The following is a 13,775-nucleotide window of genomic DNA, read 5'->3' on the forward strand; positions in this document are numbered from 1 at the left end:
GGTATTATGCTAAGTGAAATTAGGCAGTCAGAGAAAGACAAACATCATATGACTTCACTCATATGAAGACTTTAAGAGACAAAACAGATGAACACAAGGGAAGGGAAACAAAAATAATATAAAAACAGGGAGGGGGACAAAACAAAAGAGACTCATAAATATGGAGAACAAACTGAGGGTTGCTGGAGGGGCTGTGGGAGGGGGGTTGGGCTAAATGGGTAAGGGGCATTAAGGAATCTACTCCTGAAAGCACTGCTTCACTATATACTAATTTGGATGTAAATTTTTAAAAATAAGAAATAAAGTTAAATTACAAAAAAAAAAAAAAAAGAGTATGCTACATGATTGGGAGCCATTTAGTTTTTTGCATAGAAAATTTTGGGTGTGCTAAGAACTTTAAGTTTAATGTAGGAAGTTAAGAAACATTTTAGAGGCTATACTGTAGACTACTTGATAGATTCTTGTTCCAAATAAGTCTTTGTGGACTGTGCCATCTATGAGGAATCCCAGGGAAAATGTTTACATTTTGCATACACTGAAGAAATTTTCTGTAATTTGCCTAATCTGTAATAGCATTTCTGAGTATTTTCCTTTTTCCGTGTGTATGGTTTTCTTCTATCTTCAATTATTAGTATTCTAATAAAAGCATTTCAATTTGAATAAAAAAAAAAGAGTATGTTACAAGTACAGGAACAGACCAATAGAACAGAGGAACAAGGCCAGAAACAGACCTACACAAATATGGATACTTGATATAGGTCAGATGTGGCATTGAGATCAGTATAGAAAAGATGAAATGTTCAAAATCAGTGCTAGGACAATCAAGTATCCATTTGGGATGGGAAAGAATGGGAAGTATCCATTTGGGATGGGACCTCCCATTATACATGAAGTCTATCCCAAATAAAGAGCAAATCTATGAAAGGTTAAAACTTGAAAGCTCTTAGTAGATCATATTCGAGAACATCTTTAACATAGCCTAGAAAAGGGTTTCTTTAAAAAGATTCAATAAGTACTAGCCAAAGTTGATAAATTCAACTATGTTAACACTGAGAAATTCTGTTGATCAACAAGCACCAACAAGTCAAAAACATAACTTGTAACAGGTATAACTGAAGGACCAGTCTCCAAAACACATACAGAATTCCTAAAAATCAGTAAGAAAAGCAGAAAAAAACTGGGCAAACAACTTGAACAGGCACATCATATGAAGAAAACTCAAATGGGGGTGTCTGGGTGGCCCAGTCAGTTAAGCATCTGGCTCGTGATTTTGGCTCAGGGCATGATCTCACGGTTCGTGGATTCGAGCCCCATGTGGGGCTCCATGCTGACAGCACAGATTCTGCTTGGGAGTCTCTCTCCCTCTCTCTCTGTCCCTCCCCACCCTCAAAATAAACTTTAAAAAGAAAAAGAGAAGAGAGAGAAAGAAAACTCAAATCTATGAAAAGATGTTCAACTTAATGAGCCATCATGGAAATGCAAATTAAAATTATGGCATACCATCACACCCTTCACACTGGCAAAAATTAAGAGTCTGACAATACCAAGTGTTAAAAATGTAGAGCAATGGAGGGGCAACTTGCTGGCTTAGTCAGTGGAGCATGCAACTCTTGATCTTGGGGCTATGGGTCAAGCCCTACACTGGGTGTAGAGATTACTTAAAAATAAAATCTTTAAAAAAAAACAACAACAATAGAGCAATGGGAACTTATATACTGTGTTGGAGAAAGTATAAATTAAAATAATTCTGAAAAACACGTTGCCATTATCAAAGTTGAACATGTGCATACCTCACAACTTAGCAGTTCCATTCCTATAAATTCTAGAGAAACATTTATATACTTGAAAATATGAAACAGGTAGAAGAGCACTTACCACCAAATTATTTGTATAACAGCAAGAAAATGAAATCAACTCAAATGTCCATCAAAAATAGAATGAATAGGGGCACTTGGGTGGCTCAGTCAGTTAAACGTCCAACTCCTGATCTCAGCTCAGGTCATGATCTCACAGTCCGTGAGTTTGAGCCCTGCATCAGGCTCTGTGCTGACAGCTCAGAGTCTGGAGCCTGCTTTGGATTCTGTGTCTCGCTCTCTCTCTGCCCCTCCCCTGCTCACACACTGTCTCTCTATGTCTCAAAAATAAATAAAACATTAAAAAAAAATTTTTTTTTAAAAAGGGAAGGGAGAGGCAATCCTGATTTGTTGGCCTGGGTGATGACAACACAAATATTTACTTCAAAATTTTCTTTAAATTGCAAGTTTTATTCACTCTCCTATATATATGAATAAAAGGAAAAGTAAACTGCATACCATTGCTATAGTAATTTAATACAATAAAGCAACCTATGGGGCACAGGGTACCTGGGTGGCTCAGTCGGTTAAGCATCTGACTTCAGCTCAGGTCATGATCTCACCGCTCCTGAGTTTCAGCCCCACACGGAGCTCTGTGCTGACAGTTCAGAGCCTTGAGCCTGCTTCCAAATCTGTGCCTCCCTCTCTCTCTGCCCCTCCCCCTGCTCACTTTCTGTCTCTCTCTCTCTCAAAAATAAATAACACATTTAAAGAATTAAAAAAAACAATAAAGCAACCTATGTAAGTCTGGTACCTAGTGCGCATTCAAAAAAAAAAAAAGGCTACTATAATTATATAATTTTTAGTATTTCCCCAAAGTTGCTTATGGTAGATACTGAAAAATTTTGTTCAGTAAATGAAACAAATTCAGATGATAAACACACTTAGCATGGTGAACACTGCCTAATGGGTAACTGCATAGAATTGTGGATCACCTACGCTGTACAGCTGTAACTAATACAACATTGCATATTAACTATACTTCCATTTTAAAAAAAAACAATAAACGAAACATTACTTTCAAGCACTGGAGTAAAAGACAATTTAGATCTGAATGGCTAGGTTCCCTAACTTCCAATTTCTATTTCACAAGCCCCATAGCTTGAATTCCTTCTATCCTAACAGGTGCCCTTCCCTTTCCCTTTGGTATTCTTGATCTCTTACTTTTTATTTATACTCATAATATACATCTTATTATACATCAGACTATAAGCAACTGTCACAAAATGCTTGGAATCCCAAAATCTGAGAGATTTAAGGCAGAAAAGAAGAAGAAAGGCTAAAGTGAGGGAGGGGGAAGTTGTAGAAAAAAAGTGAAGACAAACTTGAGTTATCCTTACATGAAAACACCCAGGACATCAGGTTTTTAGTTCCAATGCTTTAAAGAAGCCAAGAAGCAGGGGCGCCTGGGTGGCGCAGTCGGTTAAGCGTCCGACTTCAGCCAGGTCACGATCTCGCGGTCCGTGAGTTCGAGCCCCGCGTCAGGCTCCGGGCTGATGGCTCGGAGCCTGGAGCCTGTTTCCGATTCTGTGTCTCCCTCTCTCTCTGCCCCTCCCCCGTTCATGCTCTGTCTCTCTCTGTCCCAAAAATAAATAAAAAACGTTGAAAAAAAAAATTAAAAAAAAATAAAAAATAAAAAAATAAAGAAGCCAAGAAGCAGAGGAAGAAAAAGCAAGTGAATCATCTATTGTCTGACCCTCGTATCATACAACAATAAAAGCAGATTAACATTAACACCAATGACCTAATATACAAGGGGAAGAAAGTATACTATGTCCCAAAACATACCATGAAATTCTCTTCACAACAACAACAACAAAACACAACAAAGCCCACTCAAACTATAGCTCTCTGGAACAAATCAACTCCTTCTCAATTACTTGGGGAAGACACTTTTTTTTTAATTAATTTATTCCATATGTATTACTTACAGTCCAAAAAATTAAACACAAATATCCATCAGATCCAGATTCATTAAAATTATGGCACAGCAGAATATTATGCCTCCATGAGAAAGATCCGAATGTACCAATATGGAGTGCTCTCCAGAATATATTAAGTGGAGAAAAATAAAGCTACAGAACAGTATATATAGATATTGCTCATGCACGCATGCATGTGTGCACACACACACACACACACACACCTTTGGCATATGAAGGGAGAATATACACATACATCTTATTTTTCAAAGAGAAAAAATACCGGAATGACTGATCAAAAACTCACAAAAATGTTACCTTTACAGGAGCAAGGAGGAAACAGAATAGAAGAGACAGGGATAAAAATGAGATTTCTATATATGCCTTTTCATTTGATTTCTCCTTTGAACTATGTAAGTGTTTCATATATTCAAAGAGTAATATTAAACAAACAAAACAAAACAAAAAAAGGGGGGGGAGCAAACCCTAAAATGAAAAACAAATGGATCTAACTACATACCTATCAAATTGGTAACAATCACACTGAGAAAATAATGATTTCAAGTGACTTTTAAATATAGTACTAACAATAAGTATATCCTTATTGGGATACATTCTAAGGACAAAATGAAATGCAAAAAAATCTTAAGCTTCACTGAGTAGGTTTATTTATCTTGAAACTATTTAAGGTGTACTTTAAATATATACACATACATAAAGGTTAAGAAAAACTAAGGTTTTCAATGTAAAAGAGATTAAACTTAAAAAAAAAAAAAAAAAAAAAAAGGAAAGGAATACCCACAGAGTTAAATTTGAATTAGAATTATCAATATGACCTCATGCTTTTTTTCCCCTCCAGACAAGGCAAGGCCTAGAAGTAGTGACATCCCCATAAAAAGGAGCATATTTAGCATCCAGATATTGGTTTCTAAATATCATCCTCCATTATAAGGAGACAGAGCTCCTGAAGAGAAACTGCTAATTGAAATCTAAAGCAGGAAAAGTCCATGGTGAGCCAAGGTATCTAATACTCAAAAGTAAGGACCCATTCAATGACTAATAATGCATTTATGCAAAAAAAACTGAGGGCTATGCTTGGAGGGGCTCCCAATGCCCTTATTTGAGACCATTTGAGCACCAAAAAGAATAATGTCTGTAACTTATTGTAATTCAACAAAGAAAAATCCAAGAGATCATAACAACATTCATTTGTTACCATTGTAATAACTCATAGACCAACTCCTCATTCTGAAAATTAGATGAGAAAGAATTAAGCATTTATTTACTCTGCCCTTTAGGAAGAACTATAGTTCATTCCCAGTTGCTGGAAGGTTATAAAGCTCTTGTTAACTGAAGAATGATAGCTAGTAAGTGTAAAAAAAAATAATAGAATTAGAAAAATCACTAATTTTCAAGTTTCAATTAAATAACTGAATTGCCTAAGGTTCAACAAAGGATGCTAAAATTATGAGGTAAGGCACACTGAATAATGGAATTTTTTATGGTACCAAAGTATCACCCCCACAAATTATTGTATTTGATCACAGTAGGAAAAATACACTTCTACAATGGAGAGTCAGCAAACACCAACTTTAAACTTCATAAAACTTAGATTACTAATAGTGACATTATGTACCTCCCATAATATGCAACATGAAATATAACATCACCTATGAAGTATTCTTGCCAAAACTTTAATATGCATCTAACTCAAGCCTTTAAAATATAACTTCCAATTTACAAAATACACAGTGAACAAAGGAATAAGTTAAACAAAAGCACAAAGAAACAATCAGGTAACTCTAGAAAACAGGCCATTCTACAAGAATGATCTCGTCTTCTCAAAGAAATGTCAATCATGAGAGAAACAGGAGTGGAGGAAGGAAATTTTCTAGATTAAAAGAGACTAAAAAGATAATCAAATGCAATACAAAAATCTTGACTGAATTCTGGTTTGAAAAAATCATTTTATGGGACAAATGGGAAAATTTTAAATATAGACTGAATATTAAATGCTATTAGGAAATGACTTATTTTTCTAGGTGTTGGTAATGGCACTGTGGTGATGTACAGAATATCTTTTTTTTTTTTTTTAAGTTTTATCTAAATAATCTCTACACCCAACATGGGGCTCTCAAACCAAAGATCAAGAGTCACATGCTCTTCCAACTGAGCCAGCCAGGCACCCCAAGAATATTTATTTTCTTAGGAGATATATGCTGAAGTATTTTGAGATAAACATCATAATAGTCACAGCTTTCAAAAGGCTCAGTGAAAGTATACACATGTCCATACGTATAAAGAACAATAAAGCAAATACGGATGGGCCATTGATAACCTGAATCTAGGTGGCAGACATATCAATGTTCTTTGTCCTAATCATTCAATTTTTTCATTATTTTCTAAGTTTATTATTAAAAAAAAAGTAGGGGAGAGGCTAGAAGAGAACCAAAAGAAGGTAGAGTTTCAAAAGAAAGTAAGGAAAAAATACGATCTAAAAATCATTTATAAACACATATCCACACAGTCATCTGAAGAACTTTCTTCTTTATATTTAAAAAGAAAAAGGGGCACCTGGGTGGCTCAGTCTTGTTAAGCATCCAACTTCGGCTCAGATCGTGATATGACCTCAAGCCTCCCAAAGGCTCTGTGCTGACAGCTCAGAGCCTGGAGCCTGCTTCAGATTCTGTGTCTCCGTCTCTCTCTGCCCCTTCCCAAGTAGCGTGCATGCGCGCTCTCTCTCTCTCTCTCTCCCTCTCTCTCGCTCTCTCTCAAAAATAAACATTAAAAAAAATTTTTTTAAAGAAAAAAAATCCAGAGATTACTCAACCCACTATCATCTGATCAATATAAGTAAACAGATTTCAAACAAATACTTACACATTACAAATAGCAGTAGTACTACAATCTGTCAATGATTTAAGGAATGTTTGTCATTGGCAAACAGAACATTGTCTTATGATACCTCAATTGAAGTATCATAACACATTGAATCAAAATACATTCTAACATCCATTAAACTTATATAGTAAGAAATCAAGAAAAGCATTTCTTTGAAACTTCTTGAATTCAAAAATATTATCACAGTTGAAAGACAGCTAGCCGACTTTCTACGATTTACTTCTATTAGCAACAAATTTTGATTAGCCATTTATTCTAAACGCCACACAATGAATTCTTTAAATTCCTGACCTCATATTTAAATATAACAAGAAATAGACATATTTTCAGGAGAAAAGGAAAATTTCTTGAATATCAACTATGTGCCTAGTGCTTTACACAAAGTTTTTTTAACTCTAAATGATAATCTTGTGTCAGGTAAGTATTTCCAATTTGAGAGATGCACATTCTTAAAGCTCAGAAATGTTAAGTGACTTGCCTATAAATGACAGCTTATAAATGATGAGGCTGGAAACTGAATTGAGGTTGTTGGAAATCCAGGTTTGAAAGTCCATATTCTTTCTACTTGATTGGCCTTAATGGACTTAAATTAATATTTGCAGACAGAAAAGCCCATCTAAGGAAAAAGTATGTTTAAAAGAATACCTTCATATTCAAAGAGCTACATAATGTCAAAGAAAAATCAAAACTGAGAAAAAGAAAAAATACACTCTAAAATGATTGCTGGTTGTAAAAAAAAAAAAAAAAAATTCTTAGCAAGCCAGCTGTCTATGACATAGGACAGCTAGTACTTTCCTCACTGTACATGTAAAATTACACTCCGGTTGCCCGCTGGATGACCCCACTGCCAAAATATGCTAGCAACATAATTCACATTAAAACTCAGAGGCCAAACGCCATTTGGAAAGTGTTTTACATATTTACTATACACATCTTCATCAAGTTCACCATTCAAAATTAATAGGCTATTTTCAACAAATATTCTTTGATCTATCATATTATTTTCTACCACTCTGAAATATTAAACTTATAAACAAGAAAATCTACTTAAATATAAACATCCCACAACTGAATATTAGAATATTAGTAGAATGTGATTTCAAATTTGTCTGTTGCATGTAAGTATGCGAAAATTACATTTCTGTAATATAACAAATTATATTCGTTCTACAGGATCACAATCCCGATACCTGTCTCTCGTATGTCTAAAGATACACACAAAATATGTAGAAAAAAACATTAAAAGAGTTTTCCCATTTAAAATTAAATCCTCTTTGAACTGGATTAGTAACTAGAAAAGGGCATGAGGTAGCTTACGGAGATGTAGAAATATTCTGCATTTTACCATGGGTGTTGGTTACACTGGTGTGTTTACTTGGTGAAAATTCACTTAGGATCTGTGTACTTTTTTGTATACTTTAAAATTTATAAAAAAAATTAAACACACACACACATACATATTTTTTTTAATCCCCAATCTAAGTCTTCCTTCCTATATAGTAGGGATAAAAAAAGAAGTTAAATACACAAGTAATTAGGAATTTCATTTGAGAGCTATGATAGACATAAGCACTAAGGAGGAGCACACAGGAGTGGCATCTAACTCAATCTAGAAGAAGTAAAAGAAATCTTCCTGAAGATATACCTGAAAGAAATCCTGAAGGTCAGATAGGAATTAGCCAAGCAAAGAATGGGTTAAGGGAAAGACAGGAAAGGAAGAGAGATGCAAAGACAAGAGAAAAAAGCACCTTATCTGGGCGGAAGCCTAAGTTCAATAAGGGTGGATCAAAGAATTTAAGGAAGAGAGCATGGGAGGAAAGCCTAGAAAAGTAATAGGTCATAAAGAATCTCACATATATGCCATGCTACAATTAAGCTTTATCCTGAAAGCAATGAGAAGACACTGAAGATCTTTCAATAGGAAAGGACATGATCAGATTTGTATTTGTACTACAAATGTCAACTATAGTGTCTGCCATGCTTGCAATCCCATTTTGTGAGAAATTAGCCCACACACTGCCCTGTGCTTTTCACCATTATGATCCTGCCCCACACCCACATGCACAAATAAACACATGGCCAACACTAAATGGCCAGGACTGATCACATGTCCCAAGTACACAGGCTTACTAGTAGCCCATGAGAAAAAGAGCTGAGCCCAAGAGATGGTTTCTTAGAAATTCAAACCAGAAAATCCTAGGGAAAAGGAAGAAGTTAACAAACAGCTCAAGTTAAAATGCCAGCATCCAGGAGGCAAAATGCTGGCACAGGAGTAACACAGTAGTTATAAGGAGGCATAAATTGGGAATAAAGGGAAGCTGTGAGAGGAAAAACTGGAGTAGGGAGAAAAAAAGAGAAATCGTAAAAGTATCTAAGACACATTAACCACAGAGCACTAGGAGTGAAATATGTATTTTTCTGCTTTTAGTTTTATTTATTAAACTCCTGTTCTTCTTGAGACCAAGGTGTTCAACTTTTCCTAGGTTCCCTTCTGCATGTTTCCTTTTAAAAAGCACTCCACTACTTACTGTAACTTGAGTCTCTTTGCAAATGAAAGACTCTAACTAAAAGAGCATTTTAGAACACCTAATCTGGCAGCAGTGCAGAGAATGAATTGGAGGGTAAGACAAAACAAGAGACAGAAAAGAGAAAGCAACAAGACTGCTTAGAACACATTACAGGAGCACCAGAGACATTCCTGGTTAAAATAAAATAGAAACAACAAAAACAACAATAAATATGAAATTATCATGAGGGAGAATGTGGAGCACTTAGTGACGTTGGTAGTAAGGTACAGAGTGGACAATGATTCACAGGTTCCTGAAGACTTCTCCAGGAGAGAGTGGCGCCATTCACCAAGATAGGAAATCAAAAACAAAAATTTTTGTTGCAGTTTGTCTCCCTCTCCCCTCTCCTTTTTGGAAGAAAGAGAAGCAGAGAAGAGTTTTTATTTTGCACACATTTGAAGTGCTTGTGAAATGTGAATCCAAGAGGAGATATCCATTAGCAGTGATTCATAAGGAAAAGTTAGAGATCTATACAGCAGCTCTAAACTTAGAAATACATAGAATCGAGGGGGGGGGGGCACCTGGGTGGCTCAGTCGGTTGAATGTCTGACTTCAGCTCAGGTCATGATCTCACAGTTCATGTGAGATCCCACAGTTCATGGGTTTAGTCCTACGTCAGGCTCTGTGCTGACAGTTCAGAGCCTGGAGCCTGCTTGGCATTCTGTGTCTCCCTTTCTCTCTGCCCCTCTCCCACTCACACTGTCACTGTCTCTCTCAAAAATAAACAAACATTAAAAAAAAAAAAGTCAATGTTAGATTTTAAAACACGAACCACCAGGGGTGCCTGGGTGGCTCAGTCGGTTAAGCATCCGACTTTGGCTCAGGTCATGATCTCACAGTCCATGAGTTCGAGCCCCGCATCAGGCTCTGTGCTGACAGCTTGGAGCCTGGAGCCTTCTTCAGATTCTTTGTCTCCCTTTCTCTAACCCTCCCCCATTCACGCTCTGTCTCTCTGTCTCAAAAATAAATAAACATTAAAAAAAATTTTTTTAAACATGAACCAAAATTTTTTGACTAATATTTATTTTAAATTAAGTTAATACAACTAAAAAATCATGCAAACTAGGAAACACTATTCTTGGTAAACCATATTTTCAAATATCCTACACTTCTCTACAAACAAAGAAGACTGAACAAACATCTACAATAGTAAAATTCAAATGATTAGAAAAGATGGGTTTATAGTACTAATTTCTACTGAGGTTTGACTTTTTAAAAAAATCTAATTTTACTCCCATTTCCCTCATAAACTAAGGCATTATTGTTAACTAAGGGAAAAAACTATTAAATCACATTAGACTGTGAACCTCACTATTGATATGTAAACCCTAATAAGATTTTTTAAAGAACTTAATCACTTGGGGCACCTGGGTGGCTCAAGTCAGTTAAGCATCTGACTTTGGCTCAGGTCACGATCTCACACAGTTCTCGAGTTCAAGCCGGGTCCAGCATCTGGCTCTATGCTAACAGCTCAGAGCCTGGAGCCTGCTTCAGATTCTATGTCACCCTCTATCTCTCTCTCTGCCACTCCCTTGTTTGTGGGCTCTCTCTCTCAAAATAAACAAACTTAAAAAAAATTAATCTGCCACTCCCTTGCTTGTGGGCTCTCTCTCTCAAAATAAACAAACTTAAAAAAAATTAATCACTTACTTTACTAGCTTTAGACATTCAACTTCTATCTGTAATGTAAATGTTGGATTTCTGTCCTATAATCTTTTCTCCTCTCATTTATACCTTTTGCCCCCAAATCTATTACTATCAATCCAGAATTTGATAATGAGCTTAAGACACAAATCCAGCTGCCTCCTGGCCGTCAGTATCTGACAGAAATATAATCACCCAAATCCAACCTGTCACAAATTCTTTTTTGACAAAAATAAAAATCCCATTCCTCCCTTCTATCAATTCCCACTTCAGTGAAAGGCACAAGCTAGAAACCTAAATCTTCTATGAACCTTCTCCCTAATTCCAAACCCAATGAAATCACCAAGTCCTCTCTACTCCCAATACCCAAATCCAGACTCCCTATCATCATTTGCCTAATATTCCTGCCCTTAGCCTTAGACTACCCTTTAATCCACCCTCCTCACTGCAGCCAGTGACCTTTTAAAAATGCAATCTGATCATTTCAGTCCCCGACTTTATATCCTTCAATAACTTATTTGATAAATATTATAATCACCATCAAAGCTAATGAATCACTCCGTGAAAGCTCAGAGGTTCAATGAGAACTTTAGTTATATCCTTTTTTGTAGGTTCAATACAAAAGAATCACCAGGAAATTTTTTTAAATCCTGATAATTATTTACAACATACATGTAACAGCTGATACACTAAAAGAAAAGCAAATGAGACCGTTTGTAAAAGCAAAGACTAAAAATAATGTCAAGATCATAAAAAGAGAATACTATACAGCCCATGAATGTGGCATGTCCATATGTACTCTAATTGAATGAGCTCTCTAGGCTCTACTATCAAGTGAGAGGCAGTGAGGGGAGGTATAGAGTGTATAGTATTGCAAGCATTTGTGGTGCATTTTAAGAATATATTTGAGAATATAAATTTAAAAATCACAGGAAGGACCCACATAAAGATGGAAATAGTAGTTGCCTCTAAAAAGTAAAAACAGGTGGTTGGAGGATAAAGGGGGAAGAGAAACTTTTTGCTGCATACTCTTTAGAACCTTTTGACTTGTATACTATGTCTAGTTATTACCTGTAATTTTAATATGATTTTCTCCCGCTTCAGTTTCACACACACAAAAGAAAAAATTTTAAAGTACTAACTACAAAAACCTCACTATATACTTCATCCCTAGGTACTGATCACTTAGTGCATCATTACGTTTCCTTCTTGAAAACTCAGGAGTTCAACTTCCACAAACAAGATTTTATTCACTATTTCACTACTGCTGAGAAGGCTGTTGGTAATGACATCAGTCAACACTGCATGATAACTGTACTTGCTCCTTGGAAAAGGAGCAGCACCAGGTAGCAGAAATTTATTACTAAATTGACATTAAAATCTTCAGGGATTAAGGAAAGCTACAAGTCTTATTTTTCCGGAAAATTCAAAAAACACGTTAAAAAAAAAAATCCCCTTGTGTCACTCAAAAACAAAACAAAAAAATGTGTAAAAATCTTCCAGAAAGGGAAGCAAATGATACTACATGGAGACACAGTCACATCCCTTAATGTCATGTGATTTAATTCTTATAGAGGTCCCTAAATGTCAGACTGGACTACCTCACACGTTCTGCAGAAGAGACAAGATGAGAAGCAGGCTGTATGACCTTATATTAGCACACACACACCTGCCCTGGGCCCGCACTCTTCCCTGTCCCTCCCTCCTTTGGGTATCAGTCCCCTTAGGTCCCACGGGGGGGAGGGGGGGTGGGGGGAGTAGGGAGTACACTAGGTTAAGCAAACACCCCTCCAGGATTTAAAGGCAAAACTCTTCCAACCAAAGAAAAGAGAAAGATAACAAGGTCTGCCTGAGAGGACTGGGGGAGAGGCTGCTGTCTGATGGTGTCTACAGAGGGGCTGACACCAGATCCACTGGGAGGAGAGAGCATCAAGAACAGACTACCCGCAAGGCGAGGAGGGTAGGGTTGACGGGAAGCGAGCTGGGAGGGGTCCGCAGGCAGGGGGTGGGCTGCAAGGTCGCTCTGGGTTAGGGGGCGGCCGCGCCTGGGTGTCAGAGGAACTGTGACCGGGTCAGCTTACGGGAGGCCGTAACGGAGTCTGGAGGCTCCACGAGGAGTCCTAAGAGAGTCCGAAGGGGGTTCTAACGGGCTGTGCTGGGGATGGGGGGCCGTGACAGAACCGTCCGGGAGCTGGCGGGCCGGAGTGGTGTCTGACCAATGGAAGATACGATGGGTGGGGTCTACCGGGGACCCAGCGCAGCGATCCGGTGTCTGGGAGGCTCCTAGGCAGACCCGCTCACGGGGCGTCTCCGCTGGGGCGGGGCTGCCCCAAAGGAGCCAAAGAGCGAGACCGAGACGTGGGCCGGGCCGGGCGGCAGGGCCTCTGGGCGGCTTGGGCGGGTCTTACCTCGGACTCCGCCGCGGTGGCCACTGCAGCCCCCTCCTCTTCGGGAAACGCCACCTCCTACCCGCGGCCCCAGGGTCAGGGCGCCGGAGACCGCAGAGGCTGAGGCCACCAAGAGTCAAACGGTTCCAGGAGGGTGGGCCCAGCTGCCTCAGGGTCCGGGAGAGCGGCCGCCGCGCATCCCCCGCCCTGTCAGAGAGACTCCGCCCGGCCCGCGAGGGCACATCCCCCGCCGCACCCCGCCCAGAGAGCACGCGTTGGACCTTCGCCTCAGCCGCTGTCGCCGCCTCTGCCGGTGCCGCGGATGCCTCCGCCGCCGCCTCTCACAGTCCTTGCGGTACCCTCAGCAGCCACCGCCAACCGCCGCCGCGTCCCTCGTCCGCTCAGGCCCGCGCGCCCCCGACCCCGCGCACGCGGCCCCGCCCCGAGCGACTCCTCGGCTGCAGACGAGCAGGCGCGCGCGCACTTACCTCCCACGCCCCC

General features: G+C 38.8%; 1 protein-coding gene across 6 annotated transcripts in view; it reads right to left on the reverse strand.

The window, feature by feature from the left end:
• MYO9A (myosin IXA) overlaps positions 1-13,775 on the reverse strand; it is a 283,325-nt gene that overhangs the window by 269,327 nt on the left and 223 nt on the right. For 5 of the 6 annotated variants that reach the window (XM_049611862.1, XM_049611863.1, XM_049611864.1 and 2 more), the window contains exon 1: positions 13,296-13,578. The exons of the other annotated variant lie outside the window; for it this stretch is intronic. The gene's annotated coding sequence lies outside the window, so the exon portion shown is untranslated. Of the gene's footprint in view, positions 1-13,295; positions 13,579-13,775 lie in introns of those variants that run through there. 6 annotated transcript variants of the gene reach the window in all.

This window comes from Panthera uncia (assembly GCF_023721935.1).
Source record: "Panthera uncia isolate 11264 chromosome B3 unlocalized genomic scaffold, Puncia_PCG_1.0 HiC_scaffold_1, whole genome shotgun sequence".
NCBI lineage: Eukaryota > Metazoa > Chordata > Mammalia > Carnivora > Felidae > Panthera > Panthera uncia.